The following is a 19,842-nucleotide window of genomic DNA, read 5'->3' on the forward strand; positions in this document are numbered from 1 at the left end:
CTGGCTTAAAACAATAATAATAATCATATTGTTAACTCTCCTGGCTGTGGGTTGGGCATTGGGGAAGCATCCAGTGGGGTGGGTCTGGTTTGGTTCTTGCCTTTAGATTTCCTCTAATAGTTTTCTCAAGGCCCTTCTGGTTCCACCCACAGCCCAGTCCCAAAGCCAATGCCACTTGCTTTAGGGTTTGGTTATGGCAGCATTCAATTTCCAGCCACTGAATTCTCTGTTTGTCTATCACTGGCTTAAAAATCACCCCAAAACAATAATAATCATTATATTATCTCCCACAGTTTCTGTGTGTAAAGGATTTGGGAAGGACTCAACTGCCAGGTTGCAGCTCAGCATCTTCCTATGGTGGCACTCAGATGATAGTTGGAGCTAGAATAGCAGGGGGTGGAGCAGCTGGGGACTGGCCAGGCATCTCTCTCTTCACTTGTAGTCCCAGAGCCTCTCCCCGTGGGCCCCCTCACGGCATGGCAGCCTCAGGGCATTCTATGGAGGCTGAAGACTTTAACAAGTAACCCCGTGAAAAAGGCATACCTTTAATTACTCATTTTATTTTATTTTTTATTTTTATTTTTCTTGGCTGCGTGGCATGTGGGATCTTAGTTCCCTGACCAGGGATCAGACCCGTGCCCCCTGCATTTGAAGCACAGAGTCTTAACCACTGGACTGCCAGGGAAGCCCCATTACTTAGTTTATTTTTGTTTCAAGAGTATAATATCTTTTCTTCCTTCTCTAAGGATATATTAATAATACATTTTTTTAGTTCTCAGCTCCTTCCATGGTTTGTTTCCTCCAAATTTTTTGTTTGCTCTCCTTCCTCTCATTATTTTAATTTGCATCTCTTTAATTATTAATAAGGTTAAACCTTTAAAAGCTGCTTATTGGTCACATGCATTTTTTTTTCCTTTTTGAATTGCCTGTTCATTTCTTTTGCCCATTTTTCTATTGCAGTGATTGTCTTCTTCTTAAAGGTTTTATTTTATTTATTTCCTTTAATATTTATTTATTTATTTAGCTGTGCCAGGTCTTAGTTGCAGCATGTGAGATCTTTAGCTGGGCCATGCGGGATCTTTTTTTTTTTAATTGCTGCATGCGGGATCTAGTTCCCTGACCAGGGATTGAACTCAGGCCCCCTGCATTGGGAGTGTGGAGTCTTAACTGCTGGACCTCCAGGGAAGTCCCTTAAAGGTTTTAAAGAAAGCTTCATATGAAAATGACACTAAATGTTTGCATTCATATTGCAGATATTATTCCTCCATATAGTTGTCATATTTTCCAAGCTAAAAATTAGGATAAATGCTGTGTAAAAGAATGTTTAGGGCTTCCCTGGTGGCGCAGTGGTTGAGAGTCCGCCTGCCGATGCAGGGGACACGGGTTCGTGCCCCAGTCCGGGAAGATCCCACATGCCGCGGAGTGGCTGGGCCCGTTAGCCATGGCCACTGAGCCTGCGCGTCCGGAGCCTGTGCTCTGCAACGGGAGAGGCCACAACAGTGAGAGGCCCGCGTACCGCAGAAAAAAAAAAAAAGAATGTTTACCTGATTTACAAATGTATGTATACAAAAAGATTTACCAAAATCTATAAAAATAAGTTATAATAATTTGGCTTTAAAGAAAATAATAAAAATTGCTGAAATAACTGTTCTGAAAACCACTACCTATAAGATAATGGCTCTCAATCCTGGCTGCACATTAGAATCATTTGGGGGACTTTCAAAAGTACTGATGTCTGGTTCCTACCCACACCAAAGATTTCTCTGGAGATCTGCAACCAGGGTTGGAAACCTCTGATGTATATCATCAGTCCTGTTGATCAAGGTAGACTTCTTGTGGGTAAAGATTCCCTCATGGAAGTCTTGGAGCAGAGCACTGCATGTGAGCTTGCCTTCCTGGGCTTCTTTTGAACCAGCCCTCTTATTGAGAGGTTACAAAAAGTCCATTTGTTCATACGTGTCTCCTCCTCCCCTGCCACCACCAGCTGCCTGATATTCTGAGTATTATTGTCAGTCCGTAAGGGCTCTTCTCTTAAGAAGTAGGGTATTTGCATTTAGCTAAGGCATCATGTTGCTTGGAACAGTAATACATCGCCTACCTAATTCCTTACAACCCAAAGTGGGGTTTGGACCAGCAGGCCCTTAGGTCCCACCCCAGGCCCAGTGAATCAGAATATGCCTTTAAATCAAATTTTCAGATGACTCATAGGCACATTCAAGCTTGAGAAGGATGAATATACAGGGAATTGTCCACCAGGGTGTAAGCTTCAGGAGGACAGGGACCTTGTCTATCTTGTCACAGGAAGCACTTGCAGTAACATAAGTTGAATTATGAATTTCATTATTAAAGGAAGTTAAACATGTTATATAATATGAGTCATATAATATGGGTCAACAGGACTTTCTTTGGGTGCCGTAATGACAGGCAGAATCATATTCTGAGTATATATATTATTCAATGTAGCATGATATTTATGTATGCTGTATTAGTATGATTTAGGTTGTTTGGCACACATGCTGTGCCTTAATAGGTATAGTAACTTATTACTGCTCTTTGTATTTATTTTAACATTCCATAAAAGACTCTCATGTAACTTATTTCATTTAATCTCTAAGGTGTGTAAGGACTTGACTCTATGAATCAGGAGAATATGGATATCTCCACGTAGTACATGAACAAACACAAGATTGAGAGGTTTGTTGAAGACTTGATAGTGAGTTAATACTAAACTAGAATTTGCACTCATAACCCCAAAGTTCCTAGTCTACGGGCTAACCACTGAAGGCTTGTATTTAGAACTCAGCATTGTGTAATACTAATACTGCAGGGAGAACATGAAAAAAATTATAATAATGGGTAATGCAACTTTTTCATTTAAAGGCATTTCCCCTAGTTTTATACATTGCTACTTTTTGTTTTGAGTTAACTAATTAACGTTTACAGTAAAACTCCCAAGTGAATATTGACAATACAATCCTTTAAAGATTCCCTGAAACAAAATTTAAAATAAAATCGTACTGGGTATTCATCAGAGAGCTAACATGAAATTGTTCTTCCTTTTACAGCTCTATATCTTTGTGAGCTTGGAAGGAGAACATATTCTATTTTATGGAACTGTCACTTTAGTTTGTGCATCAGAAAATAAACCTTCATTTCTTTTAGATGGCATTCAGAATAATCTCTGATCCTGTAATTTACTTCTTAGTTCACCAGAGGATATTTGCAGCAAAGCAAACCTCAGAGATGGTTGTTTAGGATCATGTTATGACGTTAGAGGTGAAGTAGATAAGAGGCATTTGGAGGGAGTTAATGACAATGTGATAAACTCTTATAAATGATCCCTTCCTTACCTATTTTTATACAGGAATGTCATTAGATGCATTCAGCTATCTTGTTCAATAGACTTTATTGTTTAAACCCAACAGTGAGAACTGTTTCATAGTTGTCTTTACGTCCCTCAGAATTTTGTACCTGATTGCTTTGCATTTGATATGAGTTCCACAGAGTTGTTTAATTGAATCGCTCAAGTGTATTGTGACACCCCATGTTTGTATCCTCTAGATGAAGACCCCCCAGAAAACCTAAAGCAATAATGACAAACACTATACTGAATCCAGATTCTTTAAACTATCCTCAAATAGATTAAAATGGGGCATTATCAAACTGTAGATTTCACCTCTGCAAAGTCTGCCCTTAGAGTGAATACCATACATAACATCCCAGCACCATTTTTTCCCCTGGAGCTTTCCCCACCCCTCCCCTCTTGGTCTAAGTAGAAAGACAATAAATTTGGACATGGTGAATGGGTCATGCACCACAGATCTGGATGTGTTTTATTCTGGAAGTAAGTGACAAATGTAAGCAAAGTTTTACCTGAAGAGACCTGGAGAGAAAAAACAATCATTTCTACATACTGAGAACTTGTAGGTATAAGGTGCTGCCCTGAGTTCTTTATATATAACAGGCTCTACTATCACTGCCTTCCATTTACAGATAAAGGAAGCTGTGACATGGAACTACTGAGTAGCCCTCCCAAGCTAGTGAGTGGCAGGGCTGGGATTGGAACTCAGGCTATCTGACTCCAAAGTCATTACTCTCTGCGCTATGCTGCCTCTTCAAAATGATGGTTAACCTTTCCTTTTCTTATTCAATGAATTAAGACCTCCCGCCCCCCCATTAGAACTAATTTGTCCTGCATCCCATTCCCACTTCGCTGGATGAACTTATTAATAAAACCTATCATTAAAGACCCACCCTAAAGTTATCATGGGAAGCAAAGAGTTTAAGGGATTCCAGTACCAATTAGCTTTCCCAAATAGCATATTTTGTTTAGCTGTGACTCTGGAAGGCCAAAGATTGATGCTAATCACCATGATCTTGGTGGGCCAAGATGTTTCTGAACAAGTGGGATGCTCTGTGGGTGCCCAGGCAGATGGTTTCTCTTTTCTGGATCTCAGTGTCCCTGTCTGTATAACAAGGATTTTGGATTATGTGATGGGCAATGTTCCTTCCAGGCCTACACCACCTACTTCAGCTTATTACTGTTTCCTGGGCATGTGAGTGGGCACCTGACTGCCCAGGGCTCCATGATATTCATCTGCAATTCTGGGCAGCTCTTGAAGCAAGTATGAAGGATAAAAATGCCAATAAAGCAAAACATATATGTGGTGACAAAGCCTGACACAACTGATGAAAAATAATGCAAAGAAACTTCATGAAACCCAAGCAAATAGATGAATGATGTAAGCGTTTGTTGGTCCTCCTTGGTGGGACAAATGAAATGGGTATCAGTATGGTAGGACAAAGCCCATTGTAGCCCTTTGTCAATAACCTTGAGGAGTGCTGGCTTCTACTCTTTACCAGGGTATCAACATTTTCTATACAATAAATACCTGTAGAGCATCTAATATGTGTCAGGGACTGTTCTAGGCACTGAGGATCATGTATGTCTTAGTTCATTTGGGCTGCTAGAACAAAAATATAAACTTATATGTTTATAGCTTATAAATAATAGAAATCTATTTCTCACAGTTTTGGAGGCTGGAAGTCCAAGATTAAAACAGTGGCAGATTCCATGTCTGGTGAGGCCCCACTTCCTGGCTCATAGATGGCCTTTTTTTCACTATAACCTCACATGGAAGAAATGGTGAGCTAGGTCTCTGGGGTCTCTTTTCTAAGGGCACTCATCCCGGTCATGAGGACTTTGCCCTTATAAGCTACTTACCTCCCAAAGGCCTCACCTCTTACTACTATCACCTTGGGGGTTAGGATTTCAACATATGAATTGGGGGGTGGAGAACACAAACATTCAGTCCACAGCAGTCTAATAAACAAAACTAAGATTATTATCCTCATGGAGTTCATGTTAATTTTAGAAGGAGCTACCCTTTGTCCTTTTTGTTCAGATGCTTTTTGTTTTTTCAGTCCTCTTAGGGGTAAAATGTGGGAAGCCACACAGAATGAGGCAACAAAAGTATTACCAAAAAGTGGCCCCAATTCCCTGACCATCTAACGGCACTGGAGAAACCCGAGATGGGATGCGCCTGAGGTGAGGTCCTGAGGCATATAACAGGTAAACTTCTGCAACGGTATGGCTCCACGTTCAACTTGAAAGCCTTTTCCCTCCTACAATGAAGTGGCCTAGAAATATGAATTTTTAAAAAACAATGGTCTAAGATATCTTAAGTCCAAAACACCACTCACCTCAAAAGGTGCAGGCTGAGAATCCTCTTGGTATTTCTCCTCCTGAAGTGATTGCACATCAGCTACCTCCCTCCCCACCTGGGCTTCTAAGAGTCATTACATTCTTGCCCTGTCTTCCCCATCATGTCTTTTTTCCTTTCTGCTATTAAATGGAGCTGACTGTACTAGAATGTGCAGAGAATAAATAGGCATCCAGACTTCCCAACTGCAGAGTGGTGGTCAGCAGTGCAATGAAAAGGAAACACTGGATGGCAATTGCTGTCCAGAAACACTGGCTGATTTTAACAGTTGTGGACCCTTCTCCTGCTACAGTGATATTTTTGTGCCTATGTTTGTCAAGGGCTACAGTGTTGTCCTTGGACCCTCTCTGGTCACATGCTCCAGACCAGCAATCTGGGGTCTGACTTCTTAAGTGTAGTTGAACTCGGGAGAAAACTGCTGGAGGCTTTGATTATTCCAATTATTCTTTAAATAATTACTGTCCTCCATTTTTCTGAATATGCTGTCTTCCAGCCATCTGGACTGGGTCGCCCCTGCCTCCGAGTTTGTGGCTGAGCCAACTCACTGCAACCACCAACTGGGATGAGTTTGACTCCCTGGGGCTTCATTATCCTCTCCCAGCTGCTTTCCTACACAAGTGTGAGCCCTTTGGGCTTTGCCAGGGAAAGAGCTTCAAAGTGTGGTGCTTACCCGGTTCTAGGATCTAGAAAATATGCATCCAACACTTCCCCTTGCCTGTCCCCACACCCTAGGGCAGGGGACGAAGGAGTTTGGGATGGAGGATTGGGCATAAGAAAGTTGTCTTCCTTTTAAAGCAACCGTGTGATGCAACCACTCAACCACCTGCAGGATATGACTCAATGCAGGAAATTGTGACACTTGCCTTCCATGCTTCTCTCCTCAGAGCTGTCTGCCGTTATCCAGGGCAATAAGCTTCACCTTATTTTCAAATCCCTCCTTTACCTTTACGTAAATTCATTGTCTCAGTTCTCATTCCTTAGGACTCCGTCTGTGTGACAGCAGTGGGGAGCGGGTCTTAGGTGACCACCTGTGAGTTTATCATGGGAGTGGGTGTCAGCAAAACAAACAAAGGATCTGTACTTCCTTATTCTGATTGCTGTCAAATTAGGACTCTGAGATGTAGACGACCACGCAGCTGGGGGTCAGAGATGCCAAACGTGTCCCCGAAGAGGCTGCTATTTATTAGATAGTCTGAAAGAATCTTGTTTGAGCTGTAAGGCCAGCCTCGATGTTTGCTTTTGAGAAAAAGAAACATCTGATATATTCAGGGAGTAAGGCGGATTTGTTATCCTCACATCGTGCAGCTGGTAATAGGAATCATTTAAGCCAGTATCTCAGTCATCACTGGAAGTAGATTCTGAGGCTTCTCCATGGAATATTTTGAGTCAGTGAGTCTGAGGTGGGCCTGGGAGTACGCATTTTTCACAAGCTTCCCACCTCCCTTCCCCCTGACTCCAGGGAAGTGGAGAAAAATTTTTTTTGTTGTTTGTGTGTTTGTTTGTTTGCTTATTGAAGTATAGTTGATTTACAATGTTGTATTAATTTCTACTGTACAGCAAAGTGATTCAGTTATACATATATATTCTTTTTCATATTCTTTTCCTTTATGGTTTATTACAGGCTATTGAATATAGTTCCCTGTGCTGTATAGTAGGACCTTGTTGTTTATCCATTCTATATATAATAGTTAGCATCTGCTAATCCCAAACTTCCAGTCTGCTCCTCCCCCAACCCTCTCCCCCTTGGCAACCACAAGTCTGTTCTCTATGTCTGTGAGTCTGTTTCTGTTTCATAGATAAGTTCATTTGTATCATATTTTAGATTCCACATATAAGTGATAGCATATGGTGTTTGTCTTTTTCTTTCTGACTTACTCAGCTTGGTATGATCATCTCTAAGTCCAAGAGAAAATGTTGATTTAAACCAGTGGTTATCAAACTGTAGCCTGCACCAGAATGATCCAAAAGGCTTGTTAAAACACACCTACCCCCAGAGTTTCTGATTTGGGAGGTCCTGGTGGGGCTTGAGAATCTGCACTTCCAACAAGTTCCCAGGTGACGTTGATGCTGCTGGTCCAGGGACCACATTTTGAGAAGCACTGACTTAAACAACCCAGTTTCTCTGTGCGGATCCTTTGCTTTGAAAACCCTTTTACTGCTGTGGTAGGTCGGTAGATCAGTGGGAAGAGGCTCGGGTTGTGGGGTTTGGGTGTGGGTGTTGAACTGTTTGTGGTCCGGGAGGCAAGGAGTTGTACTGTATCCCAAAGATGCACTCCGCAGCAACTTCTGGACTTCATGGCCCTCTCGCCACAGCTCCCTCCCCTGAAGGCTTTGAACCAAGCAAAGCCTGCTGAAGTAGGAGCATAGCTGTTGTAGTCTGAGCATTTTCTGCCTATTTCCTTTATTCCACCGACCTCCGTGGGTGTCACTCTTTGCCACCTGTTACCAACATCATCATATTTGTGTTGCCTACAGTTGTCAGGTGCTCTCAACGGTATCTGATTTGCAATACAAGAAAAGATGGTTTAATGAAAGAGTTAGCTTTTAATGAGAGTCCTGACTTGCTGAAACCACGATTGTGTAATCCTGCTTGAAATCATAGCAGCAGATACGTTTTAAAATTCTAAATATCCCCAAACTCCCATTATATTCAAGAATCTTTTAAACATTGGTTGCCTGAAGGAAGGGGAACTCTGAGCTAAGGTGGGGAGGAAAGTTTTCACCAAAAATTCTTTCACGGTTTGAATTCTGAACTTGAATGAACTCTTAAAAAGATAAATCTCAAAAAACAACAAAACCAAAAACCCCCTCTAACATTGCACCGTAGCACTGACTGGAATAAACAACAGTAATCCAGCTCCGTGTGTTTCTTTAAGTTTTTCATTTATTTTTGAATATGGAGTCCATTCACATGGTTCAACATTTTAAAAATACATAAAAACAGATACAGTAAAAAAGTGTCCTCCCAATCTCACCACCCTTTTGACTGAATTCTTATCCTCCATCCTCATGGCTAACTACTTTTATTAGTTTCTAGTAGATTCCTTGTAAAATTGTTTTTTATGGGAATACAAATATGTTTTTGTTTTTCTCCTTTTCACATTTTAATAATGTGTCCTAAGGCTCCTTCCATATCAGATTAGACAACTTCCCATTATTTCTCTAGTCACAGAGCATCCATATTTACTAGTATTCCATACTTTGTTTAGCCATAACAGTGGGCATTTGGGTTGTTTCCAAACTTTTGTAATTATCTGTTCCTTCTTGCAACATTAAAAAAAATTGTTTGAAGTTGTATCAGTCGTCTAATTCATTTGCTGATGAATGTGAATGAGGTCTTCCCATGCCAGCCACCGTCCTGGGTGTTCCTGAGGAGCCAGGTGAATGGGGTCCCTGGAATACCCCACCCAACACACTGTACTCATTTATCTCCTTTAGTCCCCACAGACACCTTAGGTGGTAGGTACTTCTTGTGTCTCCATTTCACAGATGAGAAAACTGAGGCTTAGAAAAGTCAAATAACTTCTCTGACCTTCTCCATGCATCTGGAAGACGGCCGAATTTGTATTTAAATCTTGTTTATCTGACTCCAGAGTCAGATCCTGGGATTTAATTAATTTAATGTTAATTAAACTCTTACAGTACTTTTTTCCATTGGTATCTACACATTGTTTTTCCAGGAGAAAAGAAGCACTGATTCATTATGACTCTAATCTCTAAATGTTACTTAGGTTATAAATGTAACATTCTTCCCACGATCATTCAATTTTCTTAATTTCAAGAATAAGCAATGTGTTAATTCCATGGGGTAGGGACTGACTTACTCCTCTTTGCTTCTGCTTCTTCTCAGCCAGCACCTGGCAGGAGGACAGGCACTTAGTGGGTTACATGGCCTCTTTCTCTTTGATTACCCAAAAGTATTCATCTTCCTGCTGCCCCACAGTGGGAACTGTTTGTCCAGCACTTGGAGCACCTTAGAGGACAATGTTATGGGTACATCTAAGCATTTTTACTTTCAGAGACTTTTTTGGAGAGTGGCAGTGTGATTTTTGCTGTCATTAACATTCTACTCACTCTGAATAGTGGTTGTATTTGGGTGGAGGAACAATGGTAGTGAGGTTTTCTCTGCGTACCTGTTTTCCTCAAAAATCTGTATCCTTTTAAATAAAAGTTATTTTGCTAGTTTTTTTTAATTTTAAAAGAATTGCATCGATATGGTCAGAACTCAATGAATATTGAAAAGCATAAAATAGGAAAGATTGAAGTTTCCTTTCTACCCACCCATCTAGTCAATCTGTGCCCACCCCCACTGCTGCATTCCATTTCTCAGCCCATTGACAGTTTCTTGGGTATTCTTTCAGAAATGTTTTATGTGTATTCAGAATATATATGAAAAGCTGCAAAAATTCCAGCAATGGAGTTTTAACCAATCAATCAGGAATTGCTAATCAGCACTAGTTAGGTTCTCAGCTTGATAGACCCCTGCCATCCCCTAAGACAGTACCCGTGCAACAACCAACCTGATTTTTTTGCCTAGTATAACATCCTTGTTCCTGCTGCCTTCTGCCTGTAAAGGTCTTTCATTTTGTACAGCTCCTGGGAGCTCCTTTCTAGCTGTTAGATTGGATACTGCCCAATTCATGAATCATTGAATAAAGCCAATAAGATCTTTAAGATGTACTCAGTTGAATTTTGTTTTTTAACGGTGCTTTAAGAGGATCTATATGAAATTGGCACATGGGATGGATTGAAGTGGAGGAGAAATTCCTCCAAGGAGAGCAGTTAGCACGTTATTGCTGTAAACCCAAGTCAAGGGATAGGATAAATCTATGGGAATGCAAAGAAAGGGATTAGAGAAAAAGAATGGTGCTTTACATGGAAAAACAGGCTTTGCAGATGTGATTAAGGTTAAGGACTTTGAGATGGGAGGGTATCTTGGGTCATCCAGGTGAGCCCAGTGTAATCAACGAGTCCTTAGAAACAGAGACGTTTTCCTGGGCTGTGGAGCGAAGAAGACACAACTGTGGCAGAATGGTCAGAGATGCAATCTTGCAATCTTGCAGGCTTTGAAGGTGGAGTAAGGGGGCTACAAGCCAAGGAATGTGGAACGCCTCTAGAAGCTGGAAAAGGCAAGGAAATGGAAAGGAACAACCCTGTCGACACCTTTATTTTAGTCCAGTGAGACCCACGTTGGATTTCTAACCTACAGAACTGTAAGACAGTACAACTGTGTTTTTTTAATTGCTATATAATTGACATACGACATTATATTCGTTTTAGGTGTATAACATAATGACTCAATATCTGTATATACTGTGAAATGATCACCACAATAAGTCTAGTTAACATCCATCACCAAGTAAGTAGAATGGACAGGTTTATTGTTAGTGATTGAAAAGGACTCAGCGCTGTGGAATAAACTCTAGGTGTGCTGCATTCACAACTCTTAGCTGCTCTTTTTTTTTTTTTTTAGCATCTTTATTGGAGTATAATTGCTTTACAATGGTGTGTTAGTTTCTGCTTTATAACAAAGTGAATCACTTATACATATACATATAACCTCATATCTCTTCCCTCTTGCATCTCCCTCCCTCCCACCCTCCCTATCCCACCCCTCCAGGCGGTCACAAAGCACCGAGCTGATCTCCCTGTGCTATGCGGCTGCTTCCCACTAGCTATCTACCTTACGTTTGGTACTGTATATATGTCCATGCCTCTCTCTCGCTTTGTCACAGCTCACCCTTCTCCCTCTCCATATCCTCAAGTCCATTCTCTAGTAGGTCTGTGTCTTTATTCCTGTCTTACCCCTAGGTTCTTCATGACATTTTTTTTTCTTAAAGTCCATATATATGTGTTAGCATACGGTATTTGTCTTTCTCTTTCTGACTTACTTCACTCTGTATGACAGACTCTAGGTCTATCCACCTCATTACAAATAGCTCAATTTCGTTTCTTTTTATGGCTGAGTAATATTCCATTGTATATATGTGCCACATCTTCTTTATCCATTCGTCCGATGATGGACACTTAGGTTGTTTCCATCTCCGGGCTATTTGATCCTCTGTTTTGTGGTTGTCAATGTCTCGCCAGCAGTCGCTGCCTCCTGCCCCTGTTTACCCACAGAACCTTGTTCGTTCTTTTCCTGTACCTTTCATTCTGCCTCTGAGTTAATTTTGGTTGCTTATATGTGTGCTCTACCACTACTAAAATTAAGTCTTTGACAGTAGAGAAGTAGCATACATATTTAAATCTCTCTCAGGTCATAGCAATGATCTGTGTACATAGTAGAAAGATAATAAACACTTGCTGAGTGTTTTTTGAGTGAGTAATGGTGACTGAATTAAGTGTTAGTTTTCAGATTCCTAGAGTACCACCTACTTGTTCTTTTCATTTCTTTCTTTAAAGTTTTATTAACTAATATAAGCTAATTAAAAAACCTAGGAACTATACTCAAGTGAAAATAAAAAGGAAAATTACCCATTATCTCTCAACCATGTATAACACCCATACATATGATGCTGTTTATCTATCCAGGCTATTTTCTATACATATGTAAACATATATAGAAATGGGATCCTGCTACATAATTCTTTTTAATTAAAAAACTAAAGAGTGGTATTTTAAACTAAAAATATGTAATCTAAATGCACTTAAATACAATCACTATATCCCTGTATTACCATTTGACAGCTGCAGAGCATTTCATGGTATGGATGTACTTTGTAGTTCTACATTTGTATTACTTCCCAATTTTTGTCTTCACAAAGCTGCTAAAATCTTGTTTCTTGGCTTCTGCTGTCTTGTTAGCTTGGGGCCCACCCATCAAAGAGACCCACAATGTCTTTTTTTTTTGGCTGTGTTGGGTCTTCGCTGCTGCACACGGGCTTTCTCTAGTTGCGGCGAGCGGGGGCTACTCTTCTTTGTGGTGTGTGGGCTTCTCACTGCAGTGGCTTCTCTTGTTGCGGAGCACGGGCTCTAGGCACGTGGGCTTCAGGAGTTGCGGCACGCGGGCTCCAGTGGTTGCGGCACGTGGGCTCTAGAGCGCAGGCTCAGTAGTTGTGGCGCACGGGCTTAGTTGTTCCGTGGCACGTGGGATCTTCCCGGATCAGAGAACAAACCTGTGCATTGGCAGGTGGATTCTTATCCACTGCGCCACCAGGGAAGCCTCACAATGTCTTATGTGGTTGCAGCAACCCTTAACTCCATCATGACCTGGGAGTATTTCCTGGTGGCTGGTTGCACAGGACCTTTTTTGTATCCTTAAGAAAATTGTGTGGGATACAGTAAAGAAAACTGTACTTATTAAATCTGCTTTATTCTTTTGCTGTATAGATGAAAATGTATCTGAGAATATATTTAAAACTTTAAAATGACCAAGCACTTCCTATATCATCTGGTATTTGACTAGAATTCATTGTCTGTAGCAGTGTCTTCAAACTCCAGGTTAATTGTAAAGAAACACTAAACAGTGAACACCAGTAAAGAAACACTGATGAAACTGAAATCAGTCCAAATGAGTAAGACAAAAAATGAAGATAACCTTGTTACATGGGAGTTCTGTAGAATGCTCAAAAATGTTAACGGCTTCATACTAGCTTTTCTTTCCTTCCTCCCCCCCTTTGAAAGAGATCATCAGTTAGCCTGTGTAGCATTTTACATAGAAAACCATAAAGCACATTCTCAAAACCATTTTTTTTTTTTTAAACATCTTTATTGGGGTATAATTGCTTTACAATGGTGTGTTAGTTTCTGCTTTATAACAAAGTGAATCAGTTATACATATACATATGTTCCCATATGTCTTCCCTCTTGCGTCTCCCTCCCTCCCGCTCTCCCTATCCCACCCCTCCAGGCTGTCACAAAGCACCGAGCTAATATCCCTGTGCCTTGCGGCTGCTTCCCCCTAGCTATCTACCTTACTACGTTTGTTAGTGTGTATATGTCCATGACTCTCTCTCGCCCTGTCAAAGCTCACCCTTCCCCCTCCCCATATCCTCAAGTCTGTTCTCCAGTAGGTCTGCATCTTTATTCCTGTCTTACCCCTAGACAAAACCGTATTTTGAGTCATTGGTTGATGGAATCAAACTCCTCTGGTTTTCCTCACTGCAGGTCCGCAGCCAGGCCAGGGTGGAGCTGGTGATGGTTACCATCAATAAGCCCTTACACACATCCCCCTCCCTGATACAGAAAAACCTGCCCTGTAGAGACAGTTAAGGTCAAGAGTTGAGGATTATGGCGGTCATGTACTTGAAACATGGCTTGCCCCAGGCCTTCTGGATTTTGATATCCAATTATCAAGAGTCAAATAAGATCAGGTCACACTAAACCAAATAAAAGAAATAGCCAAAGGCAAAACGTAATTGAGAACATTCAGGAAATGACACAAAGTATTTAGTAAAACTGTAGAGGTCATTGACTCATACTTTATGAATTTAATTCTATAGGCACATAATATATTAAAGAAAAGTACCAGGTCTATGATTACCTTGTGTTTCTGACATTTTACAGACCTTGAGATCAGATATGAGCACTCAGTTTGATCCAGTGCTATGTGCTGCCACTGTAATTAAGACCTAACGAAGTGAAAAGGCTTCTAACAAGTGTGTCATAGAAAATGCTGTGATTCACCGACCAAGAATGAATTAGAATACTGGAAATATGTTGCCAATTCCTTTTCCATTAGAGCAGACTGAACTGTATAAAATAAATGCATTATCTGTTATTTATGACTCACGTGTAAGATTTCTCTTGGTAAGTGAAGAAAATCTTTATATAACTGTTAATCTAGTATCTGGTGTTTTACAATAGTAAAAAAAAAAAGTGTTGATATTTTACAATTTCTTGCTGAAAGAAGCCCATAAAATGGAATGGCATCATTTCATTGTTTCTTGGGGCAGACCCATCCCAATTCCTATACTAACTTATTTTTTTTTTTAACATCTTTATTGGAGTATAATTGCTTTACAATGTTGCGTTTGTTTCTGCTGTATAACAAAGTGAATCAGCTATATGTATACATATATCCCCATATCCCCTCCCTCTTGCGTTTCCCTCCCACCCTCCCTATCCCACCCCTCTAGGTGGTCACAAAGCACTCAGCTGATCTCCCTGTGCTATCCAGCTGCTTCCCACTAGCTTTCTATTTTACATTTGGTAGTGTATATATGTCAGTGCTACTCCCTCACTTCATCCCAGTTTACCCTTCCCCCTCCCCGTGTCCTCAGGTCCATTCTCTATGTCTGTGTCTTTATTCCTGTCCTGCCCCTAGGTTCGTAGGAATCTTTTTTTTTTTTTTTAAATTCAATATATATGTGTTAGCATACGGTATTTGCTTATCTTTTTCTGACTTACTTCACTCTGTATGAAAGACCCTAGGTCCATCCACCTCACTACAAATAACTCAATTTTGTTTCTTTTTATGGCTGAGTAATATGCCATTGTATATATGTGCCACATCTTCTTTATCCATTCATCTGTTGATGGACAATTAGGTTGCTTCCATGTCCTGGCTATTGTAAACAGTGCTGCAGTGAACATTGTGGTACATGACTCTTTTTGAATTATGATTTTCTCAGGGTATATATCCTGTAGTGGAATTTCTGGGTCATATGGTAGTTCTATTTTTAGTTTTTTTAAGGAACCTCCATACTGTTCTCCATAGTGGCTGTATCAATTTACATTCCTACCAACAGTGTAAGAGGGTTCCCTTTTCTCCACACCCTCTCCAGCATTTATTGTTTGTAGATTTTTTGATGATGGCCATTCTGACCCGTGAGAGGTGATACCTCATGGCAGTTTCGATTTGCATTTCTCTAATGATTAGTGATGTTGAGCATCCTTTCATGTGTTTGTTGGTAATCTGTATGTCTTCTTTGGAGAAATGTCTATTTAGGACTTCTGACCACTTTTGGATTGGGTTGTTTGTTTTTTTGATACTGAGCTGCATGAGCTGCTTGTATATTTGGGAGATCAATCCTTTGTCTGTTGATTCGTTTGCAAATATTTTCTCCCATTCTGAGGTTTGTCTTTTCGTCTTGTTTATGGTTTTGTTTGCTGTGCCATAGCTTTGAAGTTTCATTAGGTCCCATTTGTTTATTTTTGTTTTTATTTCCATTATTCTAGGAGGTGGATCAAAAAAGATCTTGCTGTGATTTATGTCAAAGAGTGTTCTGCCTATGTTTTCCTCTAAGAGTTTTATAGTGTCCGGTCTTACATTTAGGTCTTGAATCCATTTTGAGTTTCTTTTTGTGTATGGTGTTAGGGAGTGTTCTAATTTCATTCTTTTACATGTAGCTGTCCAGTTTTCCCAGCACCACTTATTGAATAGACTGTCTTTTCTCTGTTGTATATCTTTGCCTCCTTTGTCATAGATTAGTTGACCATAGGTGCGTGGGTTTAGCTCTGGGCTTTCTATCTTGTTCCTTTGACCTATGTTTCTGTTTCTGTGCCAGTACCATATTGTCTTGATTACTGTAGCTTTGTAGTATAGTCTGAAGTCAGGGAGTCTGATTCCTCCAGCTCCATTTTTTCCCCTCAAGACTACTTTAGCTATTCAGGGTCTTTTGTGTCTCCATACAAATTTTAAGATTTTTTGTTCTAGTTCCATAAACAATGCCATTGGTAATTTGATAGGGATTGCATTGAATCTGTAGATTGCTTTGGGTAGTATAGTCATTTTCACAATATTGACTCTTCCAATCCAAGAACATGGTATATCTCTCCATCTGTTGGTATCATCTTTAATTTCTTTCATCAGTGTCTTATAGTTTTCTGCATACAGGTCTTTTGTCTTCTAAGGTAGGTTTATTTCTAGGTATTTAATTCTTTTTGTTGCAATGCTAAATGGGAGTGTTTCCTTAATTTCTCGTTCAGATTTTTCATCATTAGTGTATAGGAATGCAAGAGATTTCTGTGCATTAATTTTGTATCCTGCAACTTTACCAAATTCATTGATTAGCTCTAGTAGTTTTCTGGTGGCATCGATAGGATTCTCTATGTATAGTATCATGTCATCAGCAAACAGTGACAGCTTTACTTCTTCTTTTCCAATTTGTATTCCTTTTATTTCTTTTTCTTCTCTGATTGCCGTGGCTGGGACTTCCAAAACTATGTTGAATAATAGTGGTGGGAATGGGCAACCTTGTGTTGTTCCTAATCTTAGAGGAAATGCTTTCAGTTTTTCACCATTAAAATGATGTTTGCTGTGGGTTTGTCATATATGGCCTTTATTAAGTTGAGGTAGTTTCCCTGTATGCCCACTTTCTGGATAGTTTTTTATCATAAATGAGTGTTGAATTTTGTCAAAAGCTTTTTCTGCATCTATTGAGATTATCATATGGTTTTTATTCTTCAATTTGTCAATATGGTGTATCACATTGATTGATTTGCATATATTGAAGAATCCTTGCATCCCTGGGATAAATCCCACTTACTCATGGTGTATGATCCTTTTAATGTGCTGTTGGATTCTGTTTGCCAGTATTTTGTTGAGGACTTTTGCATCTATATTCATCAGTGATATTGGTCTGCAATTTTCTTTTTTTGTAGTATCTTTGTCTGGTTTGGGTATCACGGTGATGGTGGCCTCATAGAATGGGTTTGGGAATGCTTCATCCTCTGCAATTTTTTGGAAGAGTTTGAGAAGGATGGGTGTTACCTCTTCTCTACTTGTTTGATAGAATCCACCTGTGAAGCCATCTGGTCCTGAACTTTTGTTTGCTGGAAGATTTTTAATCACTCAATTTCATTACGTGTGATTGGTCTGTTCATATTTTCTATTTCTTCCTGCTTCAGTCTTTGAAGGTTATACCTTTCTAAGAATTTGTCCATTTCTTCCAGGTTGTCCATTTTGTTGGCATAGTGTTGCTTGTAGTAGTCTCTTAGGATGCTTTGTATTTCTGTGGTGTCTGTTGTAACTTCTCCTTTTTCATTTCTAATTTTATTGATTTGAGTCCTCTCCCTCTTTTTCTTGATGAGTCTGGCTAATGGTCTATCAATTTTTTTTTATCTTCTCAAAGAACCAGCTTTTAGTTTTATTCATCTTTGCTATTGTTTTCTTTGTTTCTATTTCCTTTATTTCTGCTCTGATCTTTATGATTTCTTTCCTTCTGCTAACTTTGGGCTTTGTTTGTTCTTCTTTCTCTAGTTCCTTTAGGTGTAAGGTTAGATTCTTCATTTGAGATTTTTCTTGTTTCTTGAGGTAGGCTTGTATCGCTATAAACTTCCCTCTTAGAACTGCTTTTGCTGCATCCCATAGGTTTTGGATCGTCGTGTTTTCATTGTCATTCGTCTCTAGGTAATTTTTGATTTCCTGTATGATTTCTTCAGTGATCTGTTGGTTATTTAGTAACGTATTGTTTAGCCTCCATGTGTTTCTGTTTTTTACGTATTTTCCCCTATTTAGTTTCTAATCTCATAGCGTTGTGGTCACAAAAGATGCTTGATATGATTTCAAGTTTCTTAAATTTACTGAGGCTTGATTTGAGACCCAAGATGTGATCTATCCTGGAGAATGTTCTGTGCGCACTTGAGAAGAAAGTGTAATCTGCTGTTTTTGGATGGAATGTCCTATAAATATCAATTAAACCTACCTGGTGTATTGTGTCATTTAAAGGTTGTGTTTTCTTCTTTATTTTCATTTTGGATGACCTGTCCATTTGTGTAAGTGAGGTGTTAAAGTCCCCTACTATTATCGTGTTGCTGTCGATTTCCTCCTTTATCGCTGTTAGCAGTTGCCTTATGCACTGAGGTGCCCCTCTGTTGGGTGCATATATATTTATATTTGTTATATCTGCTTCTTGCTTTGATCCCTTGATCATTATGTAGTGTCCTTCCTTGTCTCTTGTAACATTCTTTATTTTAAAGTCTATTTCATCTGATATGAGTATAGCTACTCCAGCTTTCTTTTGATTTCCATTTGCATGAAATACCTTTTTCCATCCCCTCACTTTCAGTCTGTATGTGTCCTTAGGTCTGTAGTGGGTCTCTTGTAGACAGCATATAGTTGGGTCTTGTTTTTGTATCTATTCAGCAAGCCTGTGTCGTTTGGTTGGGGCATTTAATCCATTGATGTTTAAGGTAATTATCGATATGTATGTTCCTATGACCATTTTCCTATTTGTTTTGGGTTTGTTTTGTAGGTCCTTTTCTTCTCTAGTGTTTCCCACTTAGAGAATTTCCTTTAGCATTTGTTGTAGAGCTGGTTTGGTGGTGCTGAATTCTCTTAGCTTTTGCTTGTCTGGAAAGCTTTTGATTTCTCCATTGAATCTGAATGAGATCCTTGCTGGGTAGAGTAATCTTGATTGTAGGTTCTTCCCTTTCATCACTTTAAGTGCATCATGCCACTCCCTTCTGGCTTGTAGAGTTTCTGCTGAGAAATCAGCTGTTAACCTTATGGGAGTTCCCTTGTATATTATTTGTCATTTTTCCCTTGGTGCTTTCAATAATTTTTCTTTGTCTTTAAGTTTTGCCAATTTGATTACTATGTGTCTTGGCGTGTTTCTCCTTGGGTTTATCCTGTATGGGACTTGCTGCACTTCCTGAACTTGGATGGCTATTTCCATTCCCTTGTTAGGGAATTTTTCGACTATAATCTCTTCAAATATTTTCTTGGGTCCTTTCTCTCTCTCTTCCCCTTCTAGGACCAGTATAATGTGAATGTTGTTGCATTTAATGTTGTCCCAGAGGTCTCTTAGGCTGTCTTCATTTCTTTTCATTCTTTTTTCTTTATTCTGTTTTGCAGCAGTGAATTCCACCATCTGTCTTCCAGGTCACTTATCCGTTCTTCTGCCTCAGTTATTCTGCTATTGATTCCTTCTAGTGTATTTTTCATTTTAGTTATTGTATTGTTCATCTCTGTTTGTTTGTTCTTTAATTCTTCTAGGTCTTTGTTAAACATTTCTTGCATCTTCTCGATCTTTGCCTCCATTCTTTTTCCGAGGTCCTGGATCATCTTCACTACCATTATTCTGAATTCTTTTTCTGGAATGTTGCCTATCTCCGCTTCATTTTGTTGTTTTTCTGGGGTTTTATCTTGTTCCTTCATCTGGTACATAGCCCTCTGTCTTTTCATCTTGTCTATCTTTCTGTGAATGTGGTTTTTGTTCCACAGGCTGTAGGA

The sequence above is a fragment of the Delphinapterus leucas genome, chromosome 3 (genome assembly GCF_059928025.1).
Source record: "Delphinapterus leucas isolate spDelLeu-1000000601 "Yukka" chromosome 3, BTC_Dleu_Yukka2, whole genome shotgun sequence".
Classification (NCBI taxonomy): Eukaryota; Metazoa; Chordata; class Mammalia; order Artiodactyla; family Monodontidae; genus Delphinapterus; species Delphinapterus leucas.